At 33.2% G+C, this 14,167-nt stretch overlaps 1 protein-coding gene across 1 annotated transcript in view; it reads right to left on the reverse strand.

Annotated features, from left to right (window-relative positions):
* The window catches only part of LOC140437262 (extracellular serine/threonine protein CG31145), a 938,516-nt gene extending 936,934 nt beyond the window's left edge, over positions 1 to 1,582 (reverse strand). The window contains exon 1 of the mRNA XM_072526682.1: positions 1,349 to 1,582. The gene's annotated coding sequence lies outside the window, so the exon portion shown is untranslated. The remainder of the gene's footprint in view (positions 1 to 1,348) is intronic.
* Between the last annotated feature and the right edge of the window lie 12,585 nt (positions 1,583 to 14,167).

Below are 14,167 nucleotides of genomic sequence, written 5' to 3' on the forward strand. Positions count from 1 at the left end.
TAGAAAGTTGTTACGTACGGCTCATTAATATGGACCAGAACCAATGGAAATAAACTATTGTTAAGGCGTTTTAAACGCAAAATACTAAAAAAAATATATGGCCTGGCATTATAACAAATAAAGAACTGAAAACCTTGTACAACCAACACATCAACGAGATAAAAACCAAGAGACTGAGGAGAGCAGGACATGTGCATAGAGCAAATGAAGAACGGCTCATCAAACAGATATGGGAGAAAAATCCGATCGGCACACCTAGATTCAGATGAAAAGACAACGTTCTAAAAGATTTGCATGCCATGGGAATACACAACTGGCGAGAAGAAGATATGGCAGCGAAAACCCACGAAAGGTTGTAAAGGATTTTTAGAGATACAGGATACGAACGAGACCTACTCAACTTCATTAAGGAACGAAAAATAGTGTGCCTTGGATATATCCCTAGGAAAGCAAATACTACATGCCCAAACTAATTTTGCAAAAAGAAAGATGCAAGTAAGGCGAGGTCCAAATATGTTAAGGAGAAAAAATGTAATCAAAAAGACTAAACTACTACGATAAAGCTAAAACTCTAAGACAATAATATGACAAGTAATAAGAGCAGTAATAAAAGAGAAAGAAAAACGACTTTAAATTCTGGAAAGAAAAGTTTAAGAACGATGATGGGACGAAAAAAATTAACCATAATGAGCACAAAATTAATGTATCATGAATTGACAAAATATTGAAAAAATATAGCAAAATTTATTAAATCATTAAAATAAGATAATAGGGGCATGTATATGGAAGAGAGAAAGATGTGATGTTGAGATGTAGCACAGAATGGAAGCCTGATTAAGGAAGAGAGGAAGACCACCAGCAAGTAGGTAGAATGGGCAAATAGAAGAACGCAAAATAAATTAGAAATAGAAAACTGGAGCAAACTAATAGAGAATATAAAAAACTGGAGAAGTCGTAACAGTCAGGTGAAAACACACCAATCGTTTTGAAGGAACAAGAAAATAAGAACCAATCTATCTGGTAAAATTGGATATGAGTTTTAAATTAGAACAGCTTTAATTTCTAAAGAAATGTAATAAGTAGTCTATAAAACTATAAACAATTAAATTTCTGTTGTTTTTAAATGAATATAGCAAGATTCAAGCTTATTTAATTTTAATACTGAAACGTCAAATAATCAATTTGTTTCGCAATTGTGGTGTATTCACAAAATATACATGTGTAAACAAACTAAAGAGCAACAAGAAAATGTTTCAGAGTAAATGATAAATGTTTCTTATGTAATTTTATATATTCTGGTTTTAACAATATTTAAATCAAATGGGACAAAAACCAAATGTTTACTCACCTTAAAAACTCGTACAATTCATCAAAACAGTCTACTACTAAATAAAACAACTAAACGTTCATAGTTATTTAAATACACTTACATTAACAATAGCACAGAATTCAGTTCACGTGTTTTTTCGTACTGCGGCTCGCGTGCTATACCGTATTGCGCAGCTATCAGCTACACCCTCCCGTTAGACGGTTTATTCATAACTAAATTTTTCGCCACTGAACAAATTGCAGTGATGCTACTGAAGCTAACCAAGAAACGGTGTAGTGGTGGAAGAGCTTGCGACGCAGTGGCCAATTCGCGCTGATACCATGCCGGCCACTTGTTTTTGTGGAAAAGTAAAAAAACGTTGATTTAGGTGGATTGTTTTGTTTAGTTTTGGTTGCACTATAATAATAATTAATTCTATGTCGGCTCTGGACCCTTTGGAAATTTAAATTGGTTTTAGTAAATGGGGATAAAATTTATTAAATAAATTAGAGTCAATTGTTTGTGTATTTCTAGGAAATAGAAAAAATTTCTATGTATATATGCCTTAGTTAAATTTAAATCGAGTAGCGGAAAATTCCTGAAATAGATACTAAAAAAATTAAATCGAAATTGACACAGATAGTCTAGGAACCAGTGGGGGTTAAGTATGCACTTCTATGTCCCCTAGGTATCTAGACGTTTTTTTTATATTTTTTGGTGCGTAGAATCGATTTTTCGAGGGAACCAGGCTGAAAATCAGTCAGATAATTTGTTATTAACAATTTAATTGTTTAAATGATTGTATCTCCTAATCTATTAGCCATATTTAATTTTACCAAAATGAAAATAATTGTTCTTGTTGAAAAACTGAAATAAATGGCATTTGGTAAACCTTGATTCGATTGTTAGAACTGGAGTTATAACAAATTTCGTGAAAAACAGTTGCAAAATAGGCATTCGATGGGGCTTTTCCAAGTATAACTCAGCTTTCATACGTGCGATTAACTTTTAAATCCCCTCATTTTAAAGGTAATTGTTGCAGCTTTAAAATTAACTTTGCAAAATTACTTTATTTTTATTAAACTTCATTGCATTAATTTATTTTATTTTATTTGTTGAAAAAATAAAATAAAATTTTATTAAATTACTTATAATAGATATATTTAAAATTCACCGTTTTAGTTTTTTAAGTGATCCGGTTGTTGAAAAAAAATGTGTGCCCATTTGGGAGCATTATGTGTAAAAACTTTTATTAGAATCTATGTATTGTCAGTAAAAAACGATTCCAATTTGTGAAACTAAAACAGTTACTATTTTTAGAATGAAAGCATAAATGCACCTTACATTTCTCGCACTGGACCCTTGATTATCCCTTACAGTTTATCATTTTACATCTTTTTCTGTTTACAGTCCAGTTTGGAAAGTGTGAAAACTGATCTGTTTGTACATATATATTGTCTAGGTCTAGGTACAATGCATCTTCTTTTGAATGGTTTCCCAATACATTTTTTAGGTTGTGATTTTTTGTAGTGTTGCCGACTTTTGCGTTAAAGTAGACTCATATTCTCTCCTTATTTGGAATGTTGGTAATTGTTGTTTCCAGTTTTTCGTAGAATTTCTCGACTGTCACATCGTCTGCTGTACTGGTTGGCGCATAAACTTATATGATATTGAGTTTATGTGGTTTGCCTTCCAGTTTAAAGAGAACTGTCCTATCGCTTACAGCTTGTAACCTCTTTAAGGACAGAGTGGAGGTTACCCAGAAAACGGCACTAGGCTCGGGCTTCAGTCTGGTAGAGGTATCTTGATCGGGGTTTTTTTCTTTTCCTTTACCCTTTAGGAGATCGTTTATTAGAGAGGCATGAGTAGAGAAATTTTGAATGAAACGGCGGTAACAAGAGCAAAGTCCAATGAAGCATTTAATTTCGGTAGTGTTTGTAGGTCTGGGATAAGTTATCATAACAGATATTTTTTCGGGGTCCGACCAAAGAGAATTGTCACCCACGATGTAACCGAGAAATTTAAGGGAAGTTTTGAAGAATTCGCATTTGTTTACGTTAATGGTAATATTTGCGTCCTTTAGCTTTTCTTTAACTGTAGAAAAATGAGAGATATGTTCTTCAAAGGTAGGGGAACATACAATTATATTGTCAAGGTAACAAAAGATAAACGGTTCGAATTGCATCGACTAGACGTTGTTGTGTTTGTGCTGAGTTACACAAACCGAGTTTAAATTCGACTACAGACTTTTGTAATCTTGGTGAGACCAGAATGGCAACACCTGGGTTTAACAGCCAGAGAGGTAAACATGATAACCATTATGTGTTCTAAAATGGCCCTCACTTAACCAATGCGTTTCAGCTAGTCCAGAGATTTTAATGTGATACCTTGCCAGCTCCCTTTCAATAATTGACAGCTTACCTGTGATTGTCTTTAGCCCTTGTACGTTCCATGTACCGACATTAATTAATTTTCTGAGTTTAAGTTTCAGTGGACCAGTAGCTGAATTTACAGACGATGCCTGATGACTAACATTCACATAATATAATGATCTATTATACTGAATTCTAAATTGGGAGAATCTTTCTTTGAATGTAACACAATATATTTTCGAGTCTCAAAATAAAGTGCGAGCAATAATATTAGAATTTTTTATGGAATAGAGATTGGTACGTGTACAAGTTGACAACTTAAAGTGATATTAATTTTTAATACAAAAATTGCTTCCTAAAAATAATCGAACCAATATTAAACTATTAACAAACGTGTAAGTAAAGCGACTAGAGCATGTTTACCTAAAATGGAAAGAGAAGCTTTTCAAACAAAGCAGTATATTAAAAAACACAAAGTCAGATCATTGATTATAATTTAGATAGTATTTTCATTAAAAAGGCAGAAAGTACTTTAGGACAGGCCATGACGAATAATTGTCTAAATTTAGATGAATGGAAGTGTTATAATATTTAAAATCCGGATTATGAATTATTTAAAGGCAGGGAATGATAAATGATGCTGAGATCGTCTATGTCGTACGTTTATTCATGGAATTATTTTCTCTTCGAATGAGCCACATTTCAAGGAAGGATCTCTGATGAAAATAAATTTCAGTACATAGGGATTTGATGTTATTTAAGTATATTTAATGGTTAAGGGTGATAGAATAAGTAGTGAGCGCATAGGATTTTTTTTATTCAATATCACTGATGGGTTGTAGTACGCCCTTTAAAGTTTCGTTCCGTTTGCATAATACAGTTTAAATTGCAGTTTTAGCAGGAAGTTTGATAAACAACATTATGTTTATGTTCATGTTTAAAGGTCATTTCGTACGAGAAAGCAGTTTACTCATCCTTTTTCTATTTTTTTATGCCTATTTTATTCAGTTATCTGAGATAAATACGGTAAGGAACAGTATCTGAAAGGTGTGAGTGCTGAAGAAATAGCATCATATTCAACTTCATTTATGGCGTATAATTCATTGTTAAAAATCTCCAAATTTAGTAGAAGTTCAGTCAACTAAAGTAAGAGAAGTCGAAAAAGATATTTAATAATTAGAAAAGTGGGATATACATTCTTAGAATTGCTTTTAGTAATTGACTGAAGTCACTTGTACAACGTGAATTTGTCAACTTGTAGCACTTAAGCTAATTCCTGGATAAGGTTTAAGGTTATGTTTGAATCTTTTAGGGTTATATTATATGTCTATGTTTAGGTAGCAGGACTAGTGGTTAATAATGATTACTATCAATGCTCTTCTTATAACATTTGATATCATTACTTCAAAATTATGACTAGTTAACTGTATTTCATATTGTATTCAAAAAAATGTTGAAAAAACCCAATTATGCGTCTCAGAATAGAATGAAACATAGTCCAGTTTATTAAGGATTTTCTTGAAGACGCATCGATTTCCTTGAAATTTTAACAATAACTAGGGAATACCTCAACAACCAAAATCTACTCATGCCTATGACTTTTTATATTGCTTTTTTCCTGAGGGTTAATACAACTCCAACTCGGGAAGTGAAAATTTTTACGATTTTATTTTAAAATGGATAACGCAATATATTTTAACCAAAAAATGTTTTATACATTTTTTTAAATGCATATTTTTTACTTATTCGGGATTTATATTCTTAAAACACTTCCTTGAAGTGTTTTTCACGAATAACTAAAACATCTTTCATTTTATCAAAAAACGGTAAGGAGTAAAAGTGAAGTGATTACATAAAAACGAAGTGATTCATTTATATAATTTTGGTCTATAACACTTTTCTGCAACTAAATCCTCATCCTCATCCCCAGAGCATCAATGCTCTAAATCTATCTCCGTTGGCCGAGTTTTTCTAGCACGTCTATATTTTCTGTTATTCATTTTTTTAAATATTTAAAATTTTTGATTTTTTGAATTTGTTTTTTGCATCAACACTATAAATGATGTATATACATACAAGATGGGTTTTAGCTAGTAGTAAAATAAAGATACATAATTAAAATCTTCTCTTGTAATTCTTTACGTTTTGTACCGAATATTTTGGTTTGCGTGAAAGTTTTGCACAAAGTCCATATTTTTGTATGTAACTAATAGTTATTTATGTACCAAAGGCATTAACTAGATATTTATGCCCGAGGGCGACTATTATCGTCCGAGGGTATACACATCTAATAATGCCCACGGTGCATAAAAACTTTTGTCATACTAGTTTGTTATCGTATTCACAATTTAAATATTTTTAAAAAGTCAGAAAATTTATCATAGTAGAGTGAGCAATAGCAGTCGGTCAGATAGCCAAGCGGGCCAGGCGGCCGATTCTCATTCGCTTCACTGTCGAATGGTTCAGTGGATGTGGGTTCAAGCCCCGGTTCGGTGTACAGAAAAATAATAAAGGCTAACGCAGTAGCTTAAAATTCTAAAACGAATCTGCGGCTTAGACTAAAATATGCTGGTGTCTGATCGGCCTACGGTCTACGGTGGAGCAGTACGGGAAGAGATAAGGGCTTGCGTCTCGGTGATACTCCTCCATAGATCCCTACCGAAAGGGCGTGACGCTTAAATACCGGTGTATATATATATATATATATATATATATATATATATATATATATATATATATATATATATATATATATATGAGTGAGCAACAGCGTCGTCGTAAGGGTATTGATGTCATATGAGATCATAAATGAACATCTGCAGCTGTCAAGCCTAAAAAGTGAAAATGTCAAATCTATCTATCACCGGATCTTTCCAGAATTACCAGTTTTATGTGAATTCTACTAAATAATGTTATGTAGTTATAATAATTCAATTCCATATTTTGTAAATTTAATAATAAATGTTATTAAGAAGTCATCAAATTTTTTTGTCTTTATGCACCGCACGGGCATAAAGTATACTATTATGTAGTTGGTAACTGAGCAATAAAACCATCGAGTTAGAATCTATGGAGAGGGCATTACGTGACTAAAAACGACCTCACTTTCGCCATATCGTTAAGATTGTTTTGACACTTTTGACAGATCGTATATGTTTGTTTACTTTTGTTGTTTTTCGAATATTTTTAGTTTTTTAATACTTTTATAGAAACTGTAATAATATATTGTGATAGTGCATAATAATGGTTTCTTGTTCTCAACGTAGTTGCAGTAGCAGAAGCAATGTTAATAAAAAATCTTCAGGAATAACGTTGTACAGGTTAGTATACAAATATGTAAACAAAGTAATGGCCCGTACTTCAGAGAATAAATTAATAGTATTTGACTGTATTAATTTATCTTTATGTATATATCGTGGTTTTAGTGTTTACCGCGGGATAAATAAATCATAGTTTATTAAAAATGTATTGCACTTTTTTCTTCTTCTTCTTCAAGTGCCATCTTCGTTCCGAAGGTTGGCGATCATCAGGGCTATACGTATTTTCGAAACTGCTGACCGAAACAATTCGTTGCTGCTACAGCTATACCATTCCCGTAGATTCTTTAGCCAGGAGTTTCGTCTTCTTCCTATGGACCTTTTTTCTGCTATTTTCCCTTGCATAATTATTCGAAGCAGTTCATATCTTTCGCCTCTTGTAATGTGTCCCAAGTATTGCAGTTTTCGTTTTTTGATCGTAAATATGACTTCCTTTTCTTTATTCATTCTTCTCAAGACCTCGACATTTGTGACTCTCTCGGTCCATGATATTTTTAGGATTCTGCAATACATCCACAGTTCAAATGCCTCTAATTTTTTGGTATCAATCTTTTTCAACGTCCATGACTCCATTCCGTAGAACAGCACAGAAAGTACGTAACATCTCATCATTTTGTGTTGATTTCGATATTACCATAAATTTAGTTTTCTTTATGTTCAAAGATAGTCCATATTCTTCGCTGCAGTCTGCTATCTTATTCACTAATGTCTGTAGCTCTTCAAGTGTTTCTGCGATCAGAACGGTGTCGTCGGCAAATCTCAGATTGTTTAATCTAACACCATTTATTTTAATACCTACGGATTGCTCAGAGAGTGTTCTATTCATTACGTCTTCGGAATAGAGATTAAACAGGGTTGGTGACAGTATACACCCTTGTCTCACACCTCGCTTTATTTCAATTTCTTCAGTGGTATTATTCTCTACTCTCACTACTGCTTTCTGATTGTAGTACATATTTGCTATTAGTCGGATGTCTCGTTTATCTAAATTCTTTTCTGTCAGGAATCTGATTAGGTGATCATGCCGCACTTTATCAAAGGCCTTGTTGTAATCTATGAAACACATGAATACATCTTGATTTATGTCAAGACATCTTTGAGACATAACATTCAGTGCAAACAACGCCTCTCTTGTTCCAAGTCCATTTCGGAATCCAAACTGGGTATTATTGATGTCCATTTCCAGTTTTCTGTGTACTCTAGAGTGTATAATTTTCAGAAATATTTTCGGTACATGGCTCATCAGACTGATTGTACGGTAATCACTGCATTGTTTGGCATTTATCTTTTTTGGTATAGTAACAAAGGTGGATAAAAGCCATTCTTGTGGTATTTTTCCTGATGTATCAATGCTATTGAAAAGTTTAACTAAAATGTGAATCGAGTCTTTTTCTATTAGTTTAAGGATTTCCGTTGGTATTTCATCTGGACCTGGGGCTTTACCATTTTTCATTCTTTTTAGTGCGTACATTACTTCTTCTTCCGTTATTTCTGGACCTTCGTCTCCTTGTATGTTACTTAGCTCAGATTGTTGTCTATCATCTGCAAAGAGTTCTTCAATATAGTTTTTCCATGTCTTCAACTGTTCTTCTAGTTCTGTTATTATGTTTCCGTTGACATTATACAGGGTATTTGGATGCTTACGTTTTTGTGTACCTGCAAGTTCTTTCACTTTTTTATGTACATTAAAAATATCATGTTTTGCCTGCAATTTCTCTATTTCTTCACATTTTCTTTTATAAAAATCTTCTTTTATAATTCTGATTTCTTTCTGTATTTGTTTATACCTTTGTTCGTTTTTTCCTTTCATTATTCTCCGATTGTCCATGAGAAGAAGGATCTTATCAGTCATCCACCTTTGCTTTATTTTTGGTTTTTCTTTAGTCAGAATTTTCTTCACAGGACCTGTTATCGCCATTTTTACGTTTTGCCATTTTTTATCTATGTTGTTCGTTGGCTGAGATGTTTCTTTTTCATGAAGTATTTTGAAATTATTATTAATACATTTTTGCAGTTTCTCCTTTACCTCCAGGTTACATAAATGACTGACGTCTATCTGATTTGCTCTTCTTTTCTGCTCCAATCTTTTTAGTTTAATACTCATTTGCGCTATTAGAGGGTTATGGTCTGAAAAGACATCTGCGCCTGGGTAAGCTTTAACGGATTTTAAGGAGTTTCTGTATCGTTCTTTTATCAGTAAAAAATCAATCTGGTTTCGAATTATTCTTTCGCCATTGTCCTGGGGTGATTTCCACGTATAAAGTCTTCTCTTTGGTAAGTTGAAGAATGTATTAGATGCAATCATGTTATTCTCCTGACAGAATTGAAGTAGTCTGTCACCTCGTTCATTTCTTTTACCGAGTCCGTATTCTCCTACATGTTTTCCACTTTTTTCTTTACCAATTTTTGAGTTAAAATTACCTAGAATTACGGTAATGTCTCGTGGTTTCGTCGATTTTAAAACTTGATTGATTTCTTCGTAGAATTGTTCAATTTCGTCCTCGGATTTATCTGCAGTAGGTGCATAGATCTGTATGATATTTAGTTTACTTGTGTTTGTTTGTAATTGAAGAAATAAGCACTATTTTAGATTATGATTAAATTTTCTGAATAACTAGTCATATAGTAGTTTTAATATTATTGAGTCCGGCCATGATCCTACCGCCATATTGGTATCATCGTTAGCCACGCCCACCTACGCCGTTTTTAATACACACGCTAATATGCTCGTAGCTTCTCCATAGATTCTAACTCGATGAATAAAACACAATAATGAATTAGTATGACTATCTCACTAGACTATTTTTAACTGATAAAACGTCATAGAAACGCCACGTTTCCTACTGACAAAACTCCTTCCTGTCCGTGATTTTTCAGCGACAAAATTATGACAGATCTGTCACTAAGGTGTCTGGTAATTATATTTGTCAGTTTGACAAACGTCATTGAGGCGTAATCAATTTTGGACAGATATAATGAATACAGACCAAAAAAATGAAGATTTGGATCCGTCAGGTGAAGAAATCAGAAAATTGGTTTCGGAAAATTTAACATTGAACACGCAGAGGTCCAGAAGCTATATTTGGACCCAATTTTCGGAATTCCTACGGGTGAGAAATTTTACGCTTGAAAGATATACTACCATAACGGAACTAGCAAAAATTCTCGAGGATTATGCCTTTAACATAAAAAAAGACAATGGTAAAGACTATAAAGAGTCGTCTGTAAAGTCAATGTGGAATACTACAGCAAAAATGGTACAAGAAAAATATTTTACGGAGTACGGCATAAAAATCGACCCTTTCACAGATATATCTTTCAAATGTGCAAGATTGGCCAGAGATACCAAGCGGGGGCAGCTTCAAAGTATTCAAGAAAAAAGAAAACTCAGTTCAAAAGCATTATCCACCGAAGAACTATTAAAAATCATCCAAAGCTACGACGAGGAACCCCCGATGGAGCACAAAAAAAGTTTGTTCATCTTTGCTCATTTGTACTTGCTTGGAGAGGCAATGAGGCCGTAAACTGCAAGATTCACTTTTTCCAGAAGGAATTTGATGTTATGGCAGAATTTACGGGCCGAATTGAATACAACAGCATTTTTTCCAAAACAAATCAAGGTGGTTCGAAAACTTTGGCAAGCAGCAAATGGCTGGTAAGAAATTTATCAAACGAACATTTATGACCAGTTAGATTATTTTTGAAATTATTGGAAAAAATGGGATTTAATCAGACAGACTCTTTCTTACTGTTAACCCAACTGAAAGGATGGATCTTGGTTCAAAACTGTTCACTTGGAATTAACACCGTATCTAAGTGAACAAAAATGTCAGCTGAAAAAAATTAAATAGACACAAGAAATCATAAAATAACAAACCATTCTCATCGATCTCCAGCTGTGCCAGCCTTGTTTAAGCGTGTTTCTGAACAGGAGTTAATTAAATTAACGGCTCACTCAAATGTTTGCTCTCTAAAACCATATCTACAGCTGGATTCCAGTCACCACCAGAAGTTGATCGAAAATCTCAGAACAAGAAATGGAACTGGACCTTCGAGTTCCCAAATTCTACAGGTCAAAAATAAACAAAATCCTGCTTTGGTAGAAAAGAATGGGCAAACTACTATAGCTTATAATAATTGTACATTTAATCTCCTCAACCTTTTCTCCTCCGTAAGGATGTAGTGGCGTCATGTAATTGGTTTGACTATTTCTGTCCAATTATCTCTCACCTGTGCGTGTTGTTTGGCTTCGGAGAATGGGTAACGAGTCATCTCCTTTCTTTGGTCCGACCATCGTACTGGAGATCTTCCTCTGGATCTTTTACCCGCTACGTTACCTTCAACTATCATTCGCTCCATGCCTTCTCTTCTTCTAGTTATATGTTCAAAGTATCTCAGTATATTTTGGTTGATAGTTGTGATGAGTCTAGTTTTTATGTTAAGTTCTGCTAGAATTGAGTTATTTGTACGATGGGCGTTCCACGGTATGCGCAACATTCTATGGTAGACTTACAGTTCAAATGCCATTATACGCTTTGAATCACCTTTTTTTTTTATTGTCCAAGTTTCTTAAGCATAGGTGGCGATAGGAAATATCAATGCTCGAACAAGGCGTACTTTTGAGTTTTTTGTGATGTCAACGTTCTTCCAAATTTTTGTGGGTTTGGCTGTTGCCGATCTGGCCATTGTGATGCGTCGACGGATCTCGTCTTCGCATCCTCCACTGTTAGTAGTAACAGAGCCTAAGTAATTAAATTGCCTGACCACTTCGTAAGCTGTCATGATTCTTATCTTTGCCTGGCAGTTTCTGATTCTATCGATGATCATCACTTTGATTTTCTGCATATTTATTTTCAAACCATATTCCGCACTTACAGTGCCTAGCCTATTCATAATTTGTTCCAGTTCTTCTGGTGATGACGCCAATATAATAGTATCATCAGCATAACGTAGGTTTTTGATTTTTCTTCCCCCTATCGTTGCTCCACCTTGCCATTCCTCAAAAACTTGACGTATAATATGTTTACTATATTGAATAGGATAGGGGATATCATGCATCCCTGCCAAACTCCAGATTTTAATTTAAAGTTTTTCGAAACCACATTATTAACTCTTACATTAACAGCATTATTTACATATAGTTTTTGTAATAAATAGATTAGATGTTCTAGCGTGTCCATTTCTCTAAGTATATGCCACATTTTATCCCATTTTATGACATCGAAGGCCTTGGAATAATAGTGAACAAAGCATAAATATGTTTCCATGTTAAACTCTCGAGATATTTCGATAATTTGACGAATATTAAGAATATGTCCTCTACCTGGGACGAATCCGCATTGTTCTTGAGGAATTTGTGGTAACAGAATTGATTTTAGTCTTTCATTGATGATGGTTAGAAGTACTTTGCTCGCGTGTGATATCAATGCGGTACAGTAATTACTGCAATCTGTCGGTAAACCTTTTTTATATATGGGAATAAACGTGAGTTTACCCCAGTCATTTGCCCACTTTCCGGTATTCCAGATCTTAATGCAAATTCTAAGCATTACTTCCGTCCCTAATTCTTCCATTTATTCCTGTTATTCCATCTTCTCCTTCTGCTTTTCTGAATTTTAGCTTTTTAATTGCCACCTCAATTTCTGATTACAATATTTGAGGTTATTTTCATAACTTCTTTTGTCTGTATTATTGTCTGGGTCGTTGTTAGAGAATAGTATTTCGCAATATTGTTTCCACACCTCTGCGATACCGTCTGGGTTTGTTACGGTATTTCCACTATTATTTTTGATGATCTGTGCCTGCGGTTTGATTTCTCTCGCTAGACTAGATACTTGACTTTTGAGAAAAGTTCTCTAGATTCTTAGCGGTCAGCATGTTCCTCTAATTTGACACATATGTTTTTAATATAATTATTTTTGTCCCTTCTGCACAAGTGTTTTACATTTACTATTGTTAACAAATAAATAAGAAATATGTTTCGTTGATATGGTGCATTAATTGTCTCGTGAAATAGTCTTGTCGAATATCATTCGAGGGAAAATAATTTACCGGCAAAATTTTCTTCTGGTTTTAATCAAGTTTACTGCCATTTGGCAATTGTCGCTCATGAAATTTTGATAAAATCACTCGACTGACGTCTCGTGATTTACCTGTCAAAATTTAATTCACGAAAATTGTCAGATAACAAACATTCATACCAGTCGAAAATATTGCCGGCAAAATGTTCTCTCTTTTGATATATTATACACGACAATATAGTTATTTATTTTTCACTTGTATATTATTTGTTTATATTACCTTGGATACGATTACCCTAAACACACTTGTTATATCCTAGGGTATACAAAGTAGACGTTATGGCCTATAACGCCCTGTTGTGCAAATGTTGTAGAACGAATTTCTGTTTTCATTTTAAACAATTTTCAAAGAAGTAAATATTATAGAACTAACAGTTCTTAACCTTAAAAATGGGAAATATCAGCATTTTCGTTAACAAATGGATTTCAATTTTTAGTCTACAAGGAATTTAAAGAATACTTTTCGGACTAAAATAATTCAATCATAATCATAAACATAAAAAAGAACAAAAATTAACATACCAACTCCTGAAAGTAAGCCAATATTATGATTTCATTTATGTCTATTTTATTTATTAATTTCCATTGAATAAATATTCTGTACTCTTTGTCGTACAATGGCCTGGATTATTGCGCTTTCTCAAATATTTGCTGGTAAATTCATAACTGAATATAAATCCAATTGACAACTACATAGTATAATCAACAAACGTCAAATATCAACAACTGTCATATTCGATGTGTGCAGCTGAACAAGTATCGCCCTCTATTGGTTATTATATCATCACCATAAGGTTTACACCATTGAAAACATTTATAAATCTGCAGTAATTAAATCAAAAATTTGTAATTAATCGTAAATATTGTGTGTATATTACTTATTTACATATTAATAACGTTATCGTAGTATTTATGTACCACAAATAATATAACAACAATTTATATATTTTTTATATTTGTTATACCAATTTATATAATTACACAGTTTATTTGTACTAAAAACGAATATCAGTAATTATTTCAATATTGATTTTTTAAAATCCTAATTCTAACCTCACCTTTGCAATTTTAAATGCAGATTTACTGTTG

This window comes from Diabrotica undecimpunctata, chromosome 3 (assembly GCF_040954645.1).
Source record: "Diabrotica undecimpunctata isolate CICGRU chromosome 3, icDiaUnde3, whole genome shotgun sequence".
Classification (NCBI taxonomy): Eukaryota; Metazoa; Arthropoda; class Insecta; order Coleoptera; family Chrysomelidae; genus Diabrotica; species Diabrotica undecimpunctata.